The sequence below is a fragment of the Narcine bancroftii genome, chromosome 1 (genome assembly GCF_036971445.1).
Source record: "Narcine bancroftii isolate sNarBan1 chromosome 1, sNarBan1.hap1, whole genome shotgun sequence".
NCBI lineage: Eukaryota > Metazoa > Chordata > Chondrichthyes > Torpediniformes > Narcinidae > Narcine > Narcine bancroftii.
In genome coordinates, this window is record NC_091469.1 from 197,694,999 (window position 1) to 197,714,643 (window position 19,645).

Here is a 19,645-nt window from a genome sequence, read left to right on the forward strand (position 1 = left end):
TTGGTTTCATTGTGCAGCAACTGATACCCACCAAGTATCACTTATTACTACTTCCCAATTTTGAACATGAAACTTAAAAATACTGCAGCTAGCGAAATTGACACCCAAATTAATTCCAAAGTACACTTTCATGGGAGAGGAATTTCCAATTGCTACTCAGTCCTTAATTTTTAAGTTTTTATTGCTGTAGACTTTAGTTAACAATTCAGCCTCATAAAGGGTTAAAAAAATCCCAGCTGTTTGTTCCAGATAATAGATACGAAGTTAATTATGATTTTAGGTGCAGAAACAGCTTGCAGACTGCAGGTGAGAAATTTATTGGATGAAAATTCAAATGGATGCCATGTTCCTCTGGCTACAATATTTCAAAGGCTTTTCAGTAAACTCCTTCCCTGAAGTATCAGCAGGTAAAGGAAAATAGCACATTGAGCATTCTTTGCCTGACATCAGCACCAGTTTTGGGTACAGAGAGATTTACCAGGATGTTTCCTGGATTATATTGAGTTGTTTTCTACAAGAGACCTGATGAGATATATAAAATTATGAGAGGTAAAGATGGAGTGGATGGTCAGAATATTTTTCCCAGGGTGAAAATATACAAGAGAGCATGTTTAACATGAGAAGGGGTGGGGGGGGAAGCTCAAAAGCAGATATGCAAGGAAAGTTTTTTATTAAAAACAGAGTGGTGGGTGTCTGGAACCAGCTGCCATCAGTAGTGGTGGAGGCAGATCGGATAGTAACGTTTAAGAGTCTTTAGATAAACTCATGAATATAGAGCGAATGGATCATGCAGAGATTTTGTTCAAATATTTGGAAATTGAATATTATATGGTATTTGTTTAGATCTATTAAATGTGGAAATAAATTTGGGCTTCAGTCGAACGTGGTGTGGTAGCCAAGTGAAAGAAATTTGAGTCCATCTATACAAATCCAAGATGTGCTTTAGACCATAAGATATAGGAGCAGAAGTAGGACATTTGGCCCATTGAGTCCACTCTCCAATCCACCATGAGCTGATCCATTCTCCCACTCATCCCCACTACCCTGGCTTCTCCCCATAATATTTGAAAGCCTGACTGTTCAGATACCTATCATTCTATGCCTTAAATGCACCCAACAAATTGGCCTCCGTGGTCGGCTGCAGTAGAAAATTTCAGAGGTTCACTCTTGGCTAAAGAAATTCCTCCACATCTTTATTTTAAATGGGTGCCCTTCAATCCAGAGGTTGTACCCTCTTATCCAACCATAGGAAAGAACTTTGTCCATACGTTAAAACATACAAAATGCTTCTGAGATTTCCCCCGCCCCCTCCCCCCACCATTCTTCTGAACTCCAAGGAATACAGTCCCAGAACCGTCATATGTTCCTCATACGCTAATCCCTTCATTCCGGGAATCATTCTTGTGAATCTTTTCTGAATTATCTCCAATGCTAGTAGGTCCTTTCCTAAATAAGAAGCCCAAAACTGTACCCCATATTGCACGTTAGGCCACTCCAGTTCCTTATAAAGCTCAACATTGCATCCCTGCTCTTGTATCCTATTCCTCAAGATATGAATGCTAACATGCATTCGCCTTCTTAATCACCAACTCAATTTGAAGATTAGACTTTAGAGTATCCTGCATGAGGATTCCTAGGACCCTTTCCACCTCTACCTTTTGAACTTTCTCCCCTTAAAATTTTTTTTTTAATTTAATCATAAAGCATGGTAAAAGACCCTTTTGGCCCATGAGCCTGTGCTGCCCCATTACGCCCAATTGACCTACAACCCTGGAAGAATTTGACCAGTGGGAGGAAACTGGAGTACCCAGAGGACTCCCACACAGACACGGGAAGAATGTAGACAAACAGCGTGAGATTCGAACCCTGAATCCTATTCTATTCGGCTACTGATTTCCTGCACAACATCACTGGTAATTGGTAGCCAACTGAAATAGAATCCCTCTCGGTTTCCTGCCAATCAGCCAATGCTCTCCTCAAGCTTGTATCTTTCTTGTAAATCCATGGGCTCGCATCTTGTTAAGCAGCCTCGTGCAGCTTCATGTTAGAAGCTATTTGAAAATCTAAATATATGACATCCATTGCATCTTTTTTGTCTAGCTGCTTGTGGTTTCCTCAAAAAATTGCAGTAGGTTTGTCAGGCAAGATTTTCCCTTAAGGAAACCATGCTGACTTTGGCCTATCTTGTCTTGCACCTCCAGGTACTCTATAAACTATCCTTGACAATCAACTGCAACAACTTCTCAACCACCGCTGTTAGGCTTACAGGTCTATAATTTCCTTTCTGTTGTCTCCCTCCCTTTTTAAATAGTGGAGTGATCTTTGCAATTTCCCAGTCCCCAGAACCATGCCAGAATCTATTGATTTTTGGAAGATCATTACTAATGCCACCACAATCTCTATAACTACTTCTTTCAGAATCTGAGGATGCATTCCATCTGGTCCAAGAGACTTTAAATACCCTTAGACCATTCAGCTTCCCAAGCACCTCCTCTCTGATGATCATGAACGCACTCATCTCTCTTCCCTGATACCCTTGAAAATCCTGCAAGCTGCTTATGTCTTCCACAGTGAACACCGACGCAAAATGTTCAGTTCCTCTGCCATCTCCTTGTCCCCCATTACAATATCTCCAGCATAATTTTCTATCAGTCCTATATCTACTCTTGCCTCTTTTTTACATTTAATATACTTTTTTAAAATTTGGATTCTTTTATGATATTGTTTGCCAGCTTCCTCTCAAAATTCATCTTTTCCTTCCTAATGACCTTCTTAGCTGCCTTTTGTACACTTTTAAAAGCTTCTCAGTCCTCTATCTTCCACATATTTTTGCTTCCTTGTCTGCCCTTTTTGCTTTTACTTTTGCTTTCTGTCATTTTTTCAGATAAATATTTATTTTTTGAAACATACCTATCCTGTCTTGCAGAAACTCCAGCCATTGCCACTTTGCCTGCTAGTGTCCTTTTCCAATCAACTTTCACCAGTTCCTCTCTCATACCTTTGTAATCCCATTTAATCCACAGCTATACTGACAGCTCTGATTTTAGCTTCTCCCTCACAAACTGCAGGGTGAATTCTGTCATAACCATTATTATTCACTAATCATGATCTGTCACCGCAAGTCCTGATTCCCTTGCTCTTCCAACCACTCGAATTCAGATGTCATCATTGCTTTTATTACATTGACATTAGAAGGCCTGCCTTGATTTCCAAATCCTCATTGCCTTTATCATAAGTTACAGTGGTAATGGAGATACTGCAACTATATGAAGAAACTTTCTGGCATATCGAAGGCTCGTGAGCAATCCTGGAAGCACACACGCTCTCAATATGCCCCTTTTTCAAAATATTTCTATATATTTGGCATCAGCAGGCAAATTTATACTATTCCACTCTGTAAGGGAAATGATCATGTCCATTTTCTTGGACTTGCAGTATTCGAAAGTAAGAATCTGTTCAGTAATAAAGTAAACACAATGCTGGAGAAACAGTGTACTTTATGTATCAAACATAAAGAAACAAAACCAATGTTTCGGCCTTGAGTCCAAGAATCTGTTTAGCAATAAAGTTCAATGCAAGCGCAATATCAAGTTTCTTGTCACCTGATTGTAGAAGTACAACCCAACGAAACAGTGTTCTCCAGTCCTCGGTGCAAAACATGCAGACATACAACTAGACATAACCAGACAAACAATACATATTCAGGACAAATATTTCATCTATACAAATAAATAAATATTGTTTAGTGAATATGAGAGTCTTGGATGGTTAGTGTGAGCAGTTCCTTTGGTCGTTCAGCCTTCTCACTGCCCGTGGGAAGAACTTGTTTTTCAGCCTGGTGGTGCCGGCTCTGATACTCCTGTATCTCTTCCCCAACGGGAGCAGTTGAAAGATACAATGTGCAGGGTGAAGGGATACTCAAATGATTTTGCACACCCTCTTCAGGCAACAATCCAAATAGATCACATCGATGCGGCGGGGTGGGGGGGGGGGGAAGATACCATTGATCCTCTCTACCACTCTTACGATCCTGTGGATTGATCTCTGATCCATTTCTCTGCAGCAATCGTTCCACACTGTGATGCATCTGGGCAGCACTCTCTCGATAGAGCTCCTGTAGAAGGTTGACAGAATGGTGACAGGTAGCCTTGCCCACTTCAGTCTTCTCATGAAGTACAGTCGCTGTTGCGACTTCCTGACAAGTGAAGAAATGTTGAGTGTCCACGATAGATTACTAGTTTAGTGAATTCCAAGGAACTTAGTGCTCTCCACTCCCTCCACTACAGAATTGTTGATGTGTAGTGAAGGGTGTTCAGTCAAAAAAAATATTTTTTCTACCCTCGGGTTCTCTCAGATTCTCATTTAAGTCGATGAATGCGAGTAGAGCTGGAACAGTCTGTACAATCTATTTAATCCTTTGACCAGCAATTTGCTTGAATTGAGTTCGTCAACTTACCAGTCAAGAGCTGAATCAGAATAATTTTAAAATGTGCTGCATTGCTTTCTGTCCAATAATGTTGAAGTTAGTAATATCTAGAATCCATTGATATCGTGCCAGTGTGCAATAACGTGACTACTTTGATATTGCTGTAAATTCTCGCGAGTTTCTCAGTGTTGAGTGGATGAATTCAACAGAAGTTATAAATTGCATTCATACTTGCCAATATTCAAACCTCATAAATTAATCCTCTGTTCCGGTTCTTTCGTTAATAGGAAAAAAAACATGTAAAACACCCTAAGGCTGACCTTAATTTCTTGCTTACACACTTTTGTTCAGTCTTAATCCTGAAGTCCACGATTATCTCCTTCATCTTGTCCTCATTGAGACTCTCGCACCATTTCATGAGATTTTCTACCTCAGTGTGACTTATTGTTGCTGATGAGGCCAACTACATCTTGTCATCTGGAAACTTGATGACATTGTTAGAGCTGAATCTAGCAATTCAGCCATTGGTCAGTAGTGGAGGGCTGAGCACAGCCCTGAGGTAAATTGAGGTCTTGGATTTGAGTCACAAAAAATGCCTTGGTGTTTGAAATTCATTTATGTATGGGATTTAATTCCATATTCAATTCAAGAAAATTAACTAAATGAGCAATGAATTCCATATCAAATACTGATGATTAGGTTGAGCTAGTACTTTCTCAGGGAAATTATTGAAACTGATGAATATGCCAATAAAGGAACAACAATCTCATTAAAATGCTTCTTACTCTTTATCTTTCTCACTACTACACAGATGTAATTCTTACTTGCAATATATAATCCTTCAGGTTCTTTTTTCCATTGACAGGCACTTCATCTTTTAGAGAACAGGCAACCTAGCCTCTTCATTTTTCCATAGTTGGCAATACTACCAGTCATCTATAGGGCAAATTTAAAGGCTTTTGCACAATTAAATAATTTGATAACCCATGTTGCTCAAAGCCCTCTGGACATGCTAAAGCAAAGCTTTATTCAGGTTTGAGCATTGGGAGAATAACTATGGAATCTTCTGCTCACTGTCCTAAACTGTATATACATGGATTTTTGTTTGTGGAGAGGGTGCTAATAGGACAGAAATTTTGTCACCAAATTTCTAATCTGCTTATCAGCATGTAAAAAGATAAATATCCCTCTTGTTTAAGATCATTTTTATTAATAAAAATTAAACAATCTACCAGTACCTAAAGCAGAAATTATTGAAATTATTCATTTAGCTGATGTAGATTTCCATTGTTATTCTGCATAATATTTTACATGAACAAAAGCTGAAATCTAAATGCAACACAACTCCACATAAATTTGTTCATTTATATAAATATTTGATGCACCATCTCACCTCTGCAGAAACTTTGCTCAGACCTGTACCAGCTGCCTGCTGTTATGTTCAAAGCTTCAAGGCATTTTTTTTTCCCTACATATGGTAGACCTAACATCAATGGAAGGGAAATTTTAAATAGTCTTTTGCTTAAAAATATGCACACATAATTTGAACCAGATTTGGATAATTTCTTTACTCTGAAATCAATTAATGTACAACTTTGATCTAAACCATTTTATGCTCCAGACTGTTCTTACTGCCACAATGAATTACTTTATTCAGAATTGTTTTTCTGTTTTCCATAGAAGTAGCTTCTTACAAATATTTTTTCTACCCTCGGGTTCTCTCAGATTCTCATTTAAGTCAATGAATGCGAGTAGAGCTGGAACAGTCTGTACAATCTATTTAATCCTTTGACCAGCAATTGCTTGAATTGAGTTCGTCAACTTACCAGTCAAGAGCTGAATCAGGGATAATTTTAAAATGTGCTGCATTGCTTTCTGTCCAATAATGTTGAAGTTAGTAATATCTAGAATCCATTGATATCGTGCCAGTGTGCAATAACGTGACTACTTTGATATTGCTGTAAATTCTCATGAGTTTCTCAGTGTTGAGTGGATGAATTCAACAGAAATTATAAATTGCATTCATACTTGCCAATATTCAAACCTCATAAATTAATCCTCTGTTCCGGTTCTTTCGTTAATAGGAAAAAAAACATGTAAAACACCCTAAGGCTGACCTTAATTTCTTGCTTACACACTTTTGTTCAGTCTTGATTATGCTCCTTAGACCAGTTTTATGTATAACCAATTATGGTAATGCATTATAATATTCTATCCACATTAATAAGCATCCCAGATTACACATTATTTTCTCTGATGAGAGTGGGTTAATTGTACTCACAGAATTTACACACAACTGAATGTACTCTTACTGATGAGGTGACTATGTTTAAAGATAATATAACAAAGGCCACTAAAGTGAAGCCATCAGTTTCCACAGTGAAGTCTTAGATTATAGAATGAATGGCTTTGTGGCCAAGTTTGCAGATGATACCAAGGTAGTTAGAGGAGCAGGTAGTGTTGAGGAAACAGAGAAACTGTACAAGGGTTTGGACAGATTAGCAGAATGAGCATCAGAAAGTGTACAGCCATGCATTTTGGTATAAAAATTAAAGAGGCAGACAATTTTGTAAATGGCGAGGAAATTAAAAATACAAAGATGCAAAGGGATCTGGCAGTCCTTGTGCAGGATAGCTTGAAAGTAAACTTGTAGGTTGAGTTGGTGGTGAAACCAAATGTAATGCTGGCATTCATTTCAGGAGGAATGGAATACAGGTACAAGTGATGATGCTTTATCAGGTACTGGTGATACCTCATGGAGTATTGTGAGGAGTTTTGGGCTCCTCATTTCAGCAAAGATGTGGTGACATGGAGAGGCTTCAGAGGAGATTCAAAGGATGATTTTGGGAATGTAAGGATTATCATATGAAGAATGTTTGATAATTCTTAGCATGTATTCACTTTTTTTTTAATGTAACATAGGTTACAATACCATCTGTATTATTCTATAAGATATGTTAAAAAACCTTTTTTTATTCCTATGTAACATTTATGCAATTAAACTGATAAAAATATTAAAAGGGAATTTAGGAGGATGAAGGGGATCTGACTGAAACATTTCAAATGTTGAAAGGCATCACAGAGTAGATGGAGAAAAATTGTTTCCACTGACAATAGACAATAGGTGCTGGAGTAGGCCAATTAGCCCTTCAAGACAGCACCGCTATTTATCGGATCATGGCTGATCTTTCCCTTTCAATAACCAATCCCAGCCTTATCCCCATAACCCTTAACTCCCCTGCCCACAAAAGCCTTATCCAACTCTCTCAAATCTATCCAGCGAATCCACCCCCACTACCCTCTGTGACAATGCATTCCACAGACCCACAACTCTCTGGATAAAAAAATTCTCCTAATTTCTGTCTTAAATGATGTTCCCTGTATTCTTAAACTATGCTTTCTAGTCCTAGTCTCACCCATCATTGGGAACATGTGCTCTGATTTCACCCTGTCAAGCCCTTTGATAATCCTAAACACTTCAATCATGTCTCCCATCATCCTTCTAAATTCCATCGCATATAATCCAAGTCTTTGTAACCTATCCGCGAATGAAAATCCTGCCATCCCGGGAACTAACCTTGTAAACCACAACTGCACTCCCTCTATAGCAAGTATGTCTTTTCTTAAATATGGGGACCAGAACTGGACGCAATACTCCAGGTGAGGTCTCAACAGGGCCCTGTACAACTGCAGGAGGGCTTCTCTGCTCCTATACTCCAATCCCCTCTTTATGAAAGCCAACATACCGTTCACCTTCTTCACCGCTTGCTGAACCTGCATGCTAGTTTTCAATGACTGGTGAACAAGTATGCCCAGATCTCTTTGCATTACCCCACTCCCTAGCTTAACTCCATTCTCTTGTTTCTGCCTGCCGAACTGTGAGGCGCCAAGATGCACGGTTGGAGGTGATATCAGCCCACTGGCAGTGGTCAATGTGGCAGGCACCAAGAGATTTCTTTAAGCAGTCCTTGTACCTTTTCTTTGGTGCACCTCTGTCTTGTTGGCCAGTGGAGAGCTCGCCATATAACACGATCTTGGGAAGGCAATGGTCCTCCATTCTGGAGACGTGACCCACCCAGCGCAGTTGGGTCTTCAGCAGCATGGATTCGATGCTTGCGGACTCTGTCAGCTCGAGTACTTCGATGTTGATGATGAAGTCATTCCAATGAATGTTGAGGATGGAGCGGAGACAGCTCTGATGGAAGCGTTCTAGGAGCTGTAGGTGATGCCGGTAGAGGACCCATGATTTGGAGCCGAACAGGAGCGTGGGTATGACAACGGCTCTGTACACGCTGATCTTTGTGTGTTTCTTCAGGTGGTTGTTTTCCAGACTCTTTTGTGTAGTCTTCCAAAGGCACTATTTGCCTTGGCAAGTCTGTTGTCTATCTCTTTGTCGATCCTTGCATCAGATGAAATGATGCAGCCGAGGTAGGTAAACTAGTTGACCGTTTTGTGTTCTGTGTGCCCGATGAAGATGTGGGGTGGCTGATGGTCATGGTGGGGAGCTGGCTGATGGAGGACCTCAGTTTTCTTCAGGCTGACTTCCAGGCCAAACATTTTGGCAGTTTCCGCAAAACAGGACGTCATGCGCTGGAGAGCTGGCTCTGAATGGGCAACTAAAGTGGCATCGTCTGCAAAGAGTAGTTCACGGACAAGTTGCTCTTGTGTCTTGGTGTGAGCTTGCAGGCGCCTCAGATTGAAGAGACTGCCATCCGTGTGGTACCGGATGTAAACAGCGTCTTCATTGTTGAGGTCTTTCATGGCTTGTTTCAGCATCATGCTGAAGAAGATAGTAAAGAGGGTTGGTGCGAGGATGCAGCCTTGCTTCACGCCGTTGTCAATGGAGAAGGGTTCGGAGAGCTCATTGCTGTATCTGACCCGACCTTGTTGGTTTTCGTGCAGTTGGATAACCATGTTGAGGAACTTGGGGGGGGCGGAATCCGAGGCACTCTAGTATTTGCCAAAGCACTTTCCTGCTCACGGCATCAAAGGCTTTGGTGAGGTCAACAAAGGTGATTTAGAGTCCTTTGTTTTGTTCTCTGCACTTTTCTTGGAGCTGCCTGAGGGCAAAGACCATGTCAGTAGTTCCTCTGTTTGCGCGAAAGCCACACTGTGATTCTGGGAGAATATTCTCGGCGACACTACGTATTATTCTATTTAGGAGAATCCTAGTGAAGATTTTGCCTGCAATGGAGAGCAGCGTGATTCCCCTGTAGTTTGAGCAGTCTGATTTCTCGCCTTTGTTTTTGTACAGGGTGATGATGATGGCATCACGAAGGTCCTGAGGCAGCTTTCCTTGCTCCCAGCAGAGCATGAAAAACTCATGCAGTTTGGTATGCAGAGCTTTGCCGCCAGCCTTCCAGACCTCTGGGGGGGATTCCATCCATACCTGCTGCTTTGCCACTTTTCAGTTGTTCAATTGCCTTATATGTCTCTTTCCGGGTAAGGACCTCATCCAGCTCTAGACTCAAGGGTTGTTGAGGGAGCTGGAGCAGGGCGGATTCTTGGACTGATCGGTTAGCACTGAAAAGGGATTGGAAATGTTCTGACCATCGATTGAGGATGGAGATCTTGTCGCTGAGGAGGACTTCACCATCTGAGCTGCGCAGAGGGCTTTGGACTTGGGGTGAGGGGCCGTACACAGCCTTTAGTGTCTCATAAAACCCCTGAAGTCGCCAATGTTGGTGCTAAACTGGGTTCGTTTGGCGAGGCTAGTCCACCACTCATTTTGGATCTCCCAGAGTTTGCGCTGAAGATGGCTGCATGCGAGACGGAAGGCTCTACCACCCAGTTTAATCAAATTGATGTAAGAGTGTAGGACAAAAGGGCACAGCTTAAGGATTGAAGGGCTTCCGTTTGGAACAAAGATGCAGAGGAATTTCTTTTGCCAAAGTTTGTGGAACTTGTTACCATAGATGGTTGTATAGAGCCCAGTGATTTGGTATATTTAAGACAGAGATTGACAGGTTCTTGATTAGCCAGAACATCAAAGGTTATCGGGAGAAGGCTGGGCATGGGGCTGTGGGAAAATGGATGACCTCATAATTAAATAGCGGGAGAAACTCAATGGGCTGAATAGCCTATTTCTGCTCCTATGTCTTAGAGTTTTATCCTTTCTTTTATAATTTTTTTATTTTTCATACTGTGAACCGTATCAAATATATAAAAACATTTTTCATTAAATATATACAGTGGCATTTTCTCCCTTTTTTTCTCTCTACCTTCCCTCCCCCTTCCCCCCTTCCCACCACCCCCCCCCCACCAATAAATATTCAACATATACAATACAATAAAACCTTTAAACAATGTCATCACACAATGAAAAATAAACAAGAAAAATGTGTGATCAAGTCATTTTGTCTTATCATTTTAGGTAGTGGAGGTCCGAGGCAAGCCCCCTCTGTTATGTTCCATGTATGGTTCCCAAATTTGTTCAAATAATGTGACTTTATTTTTTAAATTATGTTATTTTTTTCCAATGGAATACATTTATTCATTTCCATGTACCATTGCTGTATTCTCATGCTCTCTTCCATTTTCCAAGTTAGCTACTGCTAAGGCTATCATAATAAATCTTTTTTGCGCTTCATTCAATTTGAGGCCTAATTCCTTACTACTTATATTATTTAGAAGAAAGATCTCTGGATTTTTTGGTATATTATTTTTTGTGATTTTATTTAATATCTGATTTAGATCTTCCTAAAACGTTTTCACTTTCTCACATGCCCAAATTGCATGTTCTGTTGTTCCCATTTCTTCCATACAGTGAAAACATCTACCTGATATTGTTGGATCCCATCTTTTTAAACTTTTGGGGCGTGTTATATAACCTGTGTAACCAATTATACTGCACATGCGTAACCTTGTGTTTATTATATTCTTCATAGTTCCAGAACATAACTTTTCCCATGTTTCATTTTTTATCATTTTATGTTTAAATGCTTTTCCCACTTTTGTTTGGGTTTATAGCTTATTTCATCCTTTTCTTGATCGTCCAGCTTAATGTACATGTTCGCTATAAATCTTTTAATTATCATTGTGTCTGTAATCACATATTCAAAGCTGCTTCCTCTGGTAATCTCAGTCTGTTTCCCAATTTATCCTTTAAATAAGGTTTCAGTTGATGATATGCAAACATTGTACCATGAGTTATTCCATATTTGTACTTCAACTGTTCAAATGTTAATAAATTATTTCCCAAAAAAAACAATTTTCTATTCTTTTAATTCCTTTTCTCTCCCATTCTCTAAAGGAAAGGTTATCTATTGTAAAAGGGATTAGTGAATTTTGCGTCAATAGTAATTTTGGTATTTGATAATTCATTTTTTTCCTTTCTAAGTGAATCTTCTTCCATATATTGAGTAAATGATGCAGTACTGGTGAGCTTTTATATTGTACCAGGTTTTCATCCCACTTATAAAGTATATGTTCTGGTACCTTCTCCCCTATTTTTTTCTAGTTCTATCTTAGTCCAGTCTGGTTTTTCCCTTGTCTAGTAAAAATCTGATAAATATCTTAATTGTGCTCCTCTACAATAATTTTTAAAGTTTGGTAATTGCAAACTACCTTGGTTGTACCTCTCTGTTAATTTATCTAACGCTATCCTTGGTTTACCCCTTTCCACAAGAATTTCCTTATTATTCTCTTTAGTTCATTAAAGAATGTCTCTGTTAAGGGAATTGGTAACAATTGAAATAAGTATTGTATCCTTGGGATGACATTCATTTTAATGCAATTTACCATCCCTATCAACGTTAGCGGTAATTCTTTCCAATGTTCTAAGTCTTCCTGCAATTTCTTTATTAGTGGCTGATAATTTAATTTGTACAGGTGGCTTAAGTTATTATCTAACCTAATACCTAGGTATCGGATTGCTTGTGTTTGCCATTTAAATGGTGATTCTTTTTTAAATTCTGTATAATCCGCATTACTCATTGGCATCACTTCACTTTTATTTGCATTGATCTTGTACCCCGAGATTTCTCCATATTCCTTCAATTTCTTATGTAATTCTTTTATTGATATTTCTGGTTCTGTTGAGTATACTATGATGTAATCTCCAAATAAACTGATTTTATACTCCATCTCCTTTATTTTTAACCCTTTTATTTCACTTTCTGTTCTTATCAGTTCTGCCAATGGTTCTATTGCTAAAGTGAACAGTGAGGGGAATAATGGACATCCCTGCCTAGTTGACCTACTTAATTTAAATTGGTTCAATACATATCCATTTACTGTTACCTTCGCCAATGGTCCATTATATAATGCTTTAATCCAATTAATATATTTTTTCTGGTAGATTGAACCTCTGTAATACTTTGAATAAATAATTCCATTCTACTCTGTCAAAGGCTTTTTCTGTGTCTAAAGCAACAGCCGCTGGTGGCTTCTTATTTCCTTGAACTGCATGAATTAGATTAATAAATTTACAGACATTATCTGCTATTCGCCTTTTCCTAATAAATCCAGTTTGATCTTGTTTTACTATTTTTGGTACACAATTGGCCAATCTGTTTGGTAATAATTTCGCTATTATCTGATAATCTGAATTAAGTAGAGATATTGGTCTATATGATGCTGGTATTAGTGGATCCTTCCCCATCTTTGGTATTAATGTACTTATTGCTGTCTTACATGAATCTGGCAAGTTTTGTGTTTCTTCTATCTGGTTCATTACTTCCAGGAGAGGAGGAATTAATAACTCTTTAAATGTTTTATAGAATTCTATTGGAAATCCATCCTCTCCTGGTGTTTTATTGTTCGGCAGCTTTTTTAATATATCCTGTACTTTCTCTATTTCAAATGGTTTTATCGGTTTGTTTTGTTCCTCTTGTAATTTCGGCATTTCAATTTTAGGTAAAAACTCTTCTATTTTATCATCTTTCCCCTTGTTCTCAGTTTGGTATAATTGTTCATAAAATTCCTTAAAGTTCTCATTAATCTCTATTGGGTTATATGTAATTTGTTTGTCCTTTTTCCTTGATGGCAATATAGTTCTTTTAGCTTGTTCTGTTTTAAGTTGCCAGGCTAATATTTTATGTGTTTTTTCTCCTAGTTCGTAATACTTTTGCTTTATTTTCATTATGCTTTTCTCCACCTTATACGTTTGAAATGTTTTGGGTTTTTTTTTGTCCGCCAATTCTTTCCTGTTTGTTATATCATCCCTTTTTACTAGTTCTTTTTCTGTACTTACTATCTCCCTTTCCAACTGCTCTATTTCTCAATTGTAGTCTTTTTTCATCTTAGTTACATAACTTATTATCTGCCCTCTAATGAAGGCTTTCATTGCGTCTCATAATATAAATTTATCTTTCATTGATTCTGTATTTATTTCAAAATATGTTTTAATTTGGCATTCAATAAACTCTCTAAATTTCTGCCTTGTAAGAAACATGGAGTTTAACCTCCATCTATATGTTCTTGGTGGGATGTCCTCCAGTTGTATTGCTAATAATAGGAGTGAATGATCAGATAGTAATCTAGCTTTATATTCAGTTTTCCTAACTCTACCTTGAATATGGGCTGACAACAAAAACATATCAAACCTTGAGTATGTTTTATTCCTGCTTGAATAATATGAGTTTTCCTTCTCTCTTGGGTACTGCCTCCTCCATATTACCATAAGTTTCATTTCCTGCATTGATTTAACCATAAATTTGGCCAAATTGAGGTTAAAATCCCCTCCTATCAATATATTTCCTTGTGTATCTACAATCTTCAAAAAAAATACCTTGCATAAACATTTGATCCTCTTCATTAGGTGCATATATATTGAGCAAATTCCAAAATTCTGAATATATCTGACACTTTATCATTACATACCTCCCTGCTGGATCTATTATTTCCTCCTCTATTTTGATTGGTACATTTTTATTAATTAATATAGCTACACCTCTAGCTTTTGAATTATATGATGCTGTCACTACGTGCCCTACCTAGTCTCTCTTTAATGTGTTATGTTCCACTTCAGTTAGATGCGTTTCCTGCACAAATGCTATCTTTTTTCAGTCAATTTAATAGCCTCTTCCTTTTAATTTGGTTATGTATTCCATTAATGTTTATAGTCATATAGTTCAACATGGCCATCTGTTTACACCTCATTTCTACTTCCTCACCACCACATTTTCCCTATTTTCATCTCTCAGTTTTCCCTTTTTAAACTCAACGTATGACAACATATTTAAAACATAAAATATTCCAACAATTCCCACACCCAATATTACCTTAACCCCAAATGCCCCTCCCCCTCTGAGTTGCCCCTTATCCCTTGCTAGGCAACCACAACTCCCCTTTCCATTTGGATTGCGAACCTGCTTGCAAGTGTCAACTAATTTCGCAGTGACGGTTATTCTCTCCCCCCAACCCCCCCCCCCAGAAAACACTTTTTTTTACACATATAACAAAGTTCTCCTTTTTTCCTCTTATTTCCATTCTTCCCTTCTCTTTTCCTTCATTGTTTTTACTTCTTTATATATTATCGCTGCTCTTCATTCTTGTCACATCTCTATCTCTCCTTCTGTCCTGTAAGTGTTCTGCAAATTCTTGTGCTTCCTCCGGATCCAAGAACAGTCTGTTTGCTCCCCAGGAATAAATATTTTAAGCACGGCTGGATATCTTAACGTAAATTTATAACCTTTTTTCCATAGGATCGATTTTGCTGTATTAAACTCCTTCTTCTTTCAGAGTTCAAAACTTGTGTCTGGGTAAAAAAATATTTTTTTGACCCTTGTATTCCAATGGCTTATTGTCTTCTCTAATTTTATTCCATGCCCGCTCCAGTATATTTTCTCTTGTTGTACATCTCAAAAATTTTACTAAAATGGATCTAAGTTTTTGATATGTCTATGGTTTCGGAGCTAGTGTTTTGCGTGCCCTTTCTATTTGCATTCCTTCCTGCATTTCTGTCGTTCCCAGGACCTTTGGGATCCATTCTTTTATAAATTCCTTCATACCTGTGCCTTCTTCATCTTCCTTCAGGCCCACTATTTTTATGTTATTTCGCCTACTCTAATTTTCTAACATATCAATTTTCTGAGCTAACAACTCTTGTGACTCTTTAATTTTTTAATCACTTTCTTCCAATTTTCTTCTTGAATCATTTACTTCCATTTCTACAGCCGTTTCTTGTTCTTACACATTTTCTACTCTTTTCCCTATTTCTGTCATGACTAGCTCTAATCTTTGCACTTCATCTTCTGTTCTTTTCATTTTTCTTTTAATTGCACTAAATTCTAATGATAACCATTCTTTTAATTCTCTCATTTGTCCTTGAAAAATAGCTTTATCTATATTCTGTCCATCTGTTTTACCTTCTATTTCTCTGTGAAGATCTTGGTCTTCTTCTTCCTCCTCTTCTTCTGTGTCTGTACCTATATTTGTGTCTTCTTTTTCTCTTCTTTGTATCTGTGTCTCTTCTGACTTTCCTGATGAGTTGCTTGTCTCACTTTGTCGGGCCTCTTCTTGCTTGGCCTCTTGCTGTTGGTCCTCTTCTTCTGAGCTGCTCATCTGAGCCTACTGCTGCTGCTCTTCTTTCCTTTCATTCCCTCTCCTGCCTCTTTCCTCTTCTTCCAGCTGAGATCCCTGGTGTTGGGCATCCCTCAGCTGGTCACGCTGTGGTTGCCTGCTCCTCGACTGAACCCTCCTCCCTCCTTCTCCTTAGTCTGCACACTTTTGTTTGGCTCAGAGAGCCATTTTTGCAGTCCAACAGTTGGGGGGGGTCGCGACTCCGTGGGGCCGACACCAACCTCGGAGATCGGGCGCTCTTCTCTGCCACGGCTCCCTATTTCATTGTGCAGGTAAGGCTTTCTCTTTTCTTTTCCGGCGTCTTTTCTTCTTTTTTTCCCTGTTGTTTTTACTTGTTCCTTCTTGGGTGCCATTTTCTTTCTTTTCTCTACAACTTTATCTTTTATTTCTTATATTTTGTATTTATTGAACTTTGTCTTTTCTTCACTTTTTTTCTTCTTTTCTGGAGAGGACTGGTATTACTCTACCGGCCACTACTCCATCACGTGACTCCTTTAGTTTTATCCTTGAGAGTCGTGCATTCCCTCAGTTTGGTGAATGTCAATTCGCCTTAATGTTTTTCATGCCAAGGAGAGACAGCTGTTTGGCTACAAAAAATCTATAATTCAACATTTTCAATGTTGTACAGAGCTATTAAATGCATTCGCAACGCTGCACAGATTTTCGTTACGTCATCCACGATGTTTTTGTTTGGCATTGAATAGGAGAACAGTGAAAATCTAAATACAAATTTTTTTCATTTTAATTTAAAATGAAAATGGGCTCATTAATTTACTATATATTATATTTAATTACAGGAAGCTGTGCATTTGAAGGATTTTTTTTCTCGACAAGATCCCTCACATTTAAATCACATTCACTTTCTTTCTGTCATTTTGACAAGATAGAATTAGATGTCCAAAGTGACTGTTGTAACTATAAAACACTGGTGCTCTCTGGATTGTCATCATAAGTGTGACTTTGACAGTGGCTCCACCTGCTTGCAACTGGGCAATAATGATTATTTGTTTATGTCATCAAGTGTCTTGGATGATTGCAATTTTATCTTTGCCACTATGGGTATTTTCAGCAGAGATTCGTAAAGAGATACAATGGGCAATAAAAGCCAAGTTTATTTATCAGACGATTGTTACCAGTATAACCTGACAAAACACCATTCGCCAGTCAATGGTGCAAAGCAGTGTTAATGTACACACGGACATAACGCACATGGAGATGAACGATACATATACACAGTACATATATACAAATAAATATTATTAATAAATACAGTAAAATCCCCAGTATCAATGCTGGATATGTGAATTTTCCAATTGCTTGAAACACACTCTTACAATGGAAGATCAGATTATTATTTAAATGGCAAGTGATTGCAGCATGCTGACTTTGGAGTGCTCGTGCATGAATTGAAAAAGGTTGGCCTTCATTACGAGAGGGATTGAATTTAAGAGCAGGGAGGTTATGCTGCAACTATACAAGGTATTGCTTGAGACCGCATCTAGAGTACTGCGTGCAGTTCTGGTCTCCTTACTTGAGGAAGGATGCACTGCCTTTGGAGATGGTGCAGAGGGGATTCACCTGGTTGGTCTGTGAGGAGAAATTGAGTCAACTGTGGCTGTACTCTCTTGTATTTAGAAGAATGAGAGTGGATCTTACAGAGACACACAAAAATTATGAAAGGTATAGATAAGATAGGGGCAAGTAAGTTGCTTCCATTGGTGGGGGAGACGAGAACTAGGGGACATGGCCTCAAGATCCAGGGTAGTAATTTAGGATGGAGATGAGGAGGAACTGCTTTTCCTATATTGTGGCGAATCTATGGAATTTGCTTGCCATTGAAGCAGTAGAGGCGACCTCAGTAAATATATTTAAGACAAGGTCGGATAGATTTTTAGATTGTAAAGGAATTAAGGGACATAGGGAAAAGGCAGGTAGATGGTGATGAGCCTGTCATCAGATCAGGTGTAATCTGCAGAACAGGCTTGGTCGACCAGATGGCTTGTACTTGCTCATATTTCTTGTGTTCTTATGCCTAACCAATACACCGGCATTAAGAATAAACAGTTTAAAACACAGAAGACTGCAAAATGTATTTTTTTTTTTAATTAGCATTGTAGTCCTTAATTATGTAAAGTTCACTTTAATCAGGCAATTCCCATAACTTACAAAATTTAAATTTAAATTCAAACCCCAGTCGTTGGCGCTGTAACAGTGCTAACTGCTATGTTAACTGTGTCACCATCATAATTAGCCCCCTTCACCCCATACTTATACCTATATACTAATAAAGATAAGGACTGTTACGAGGCAGGAATATGGAGACATTTTGGGAGAGTCGCCCCAGCGGCGAACAGCATCGGCCGGCTCTTCATCCTGGGTGATGCCATTTTATTCAAACACAACTTTATTCAAACTTTCTTCAGACAGCTGCTGCAGGTGGGACACCACTGGGGCACTCCGCTGGCTGAATGTTTGCTTCTATCTTCACTAAGGGTTTATGTGTTGCTTCGGTGATCATTTACTTTTACAATTTTAAACTTTTATTTAAAATTTTCTTTATTTTAAATTTTTATTATTTATTTCCTCAATTTTTTTTTTGCCAGTTGCTTGAAATCGGGATGATGTGATAATAGTAGAGTCTTGGAGTGTTGTTTTAGCATGTTAACCATCATTCAACAGTCTATCTGCCCCTGGGAAGAAGCTTTTCCTCAGCCTGGTGGCCCTGTCTCTGATGCTACTGTATCTCTTTCCTTGCGAGAGTGGGTGGAAAATGCTGTGTGCAGGATGATAGGAGTCCTTAACAATTTTGTGAGCCCTCTTATAACAATCCTGGTAGATCATGTCAATGGGGGGGTGGGAGAGAGAGGGAGACCCTAGTGATCCTCTCTACTGCTCATGATCCAGCTGTGGATTGACCTCCAATCGAATGCAGTACATCAACCATACCACACTGTGATGCAGCTGGCCAGGATGTTCCTGATAGAGCTCCTGTAGAAAGTTGACAGGATGGTGGCCGGTAGCCGTGCCCACTTTAGTCTTCTCAGGAAGTGCAGTTGTGTCTTCCTGAAAAGTGGAGAGATGTTTTGTGTTCAGGATACGATTCCAAGGAACTTTGTGCTCTCTATGCTCTCCACTAGCAAGCTATTAACATATAGTGGAAGGAGGTAGTCCTTGGTCCTCCTGAAGTCCATAATCACATCCTTTGCGTTGTCCACATTGAGACTCAAGATTGTTATTTCGCACCATTTCATGAGATATTCCGCCTCTTGTTGCTGAAGAAGCAAAGTACTGTCGTGGCGTTTGCAAACTTGATGACTCAGTTGAAGCTAGATCTGGCATTGTAGTTGTGGGTCAGTAATGTGAACAGGAGCAGGCTGAGCATACAGCCCTGAGGTGTGCCACTGCTCAGCGTGATGGTGCTCAATGTTCTGCTGCCAACCCGGACAGATTCCCCTGTTAACAGCTCTGATGTCCATTTATAGTATTCTACATGAAATCCATTGACTCAGCCGCAGAAATAAAATCTGAAATCCCAGTCTGCAAGTCACAGATGTGAAGAGTTGGGTTGGCTACCTTTATAACCTCAAATCAAGTTACTGTATAAAATTTCTGATAGAAACATACTGATAAGATTTGTGTGAAACATTTTAAAAAAAAATTACAGCTAAAATGGAATGAAATTAATTTATCTTTACT

At 38.8% G+C, this 19,645-nt stretch overlaps 1 protein-coding gene across 19 annotated transcripts in view; it reads left to right on the forward strand.

The window, feature by feature from the left end:
• Window positions 1–19,645, forward strand: part of LOC138737104 (disabled homolog 2-interacting protein-like) — a 592,760-nt gene that overhangs the window by 454,482 nt on the left and 118,633 nt on the right. The window lies entirely within an intron of this gene.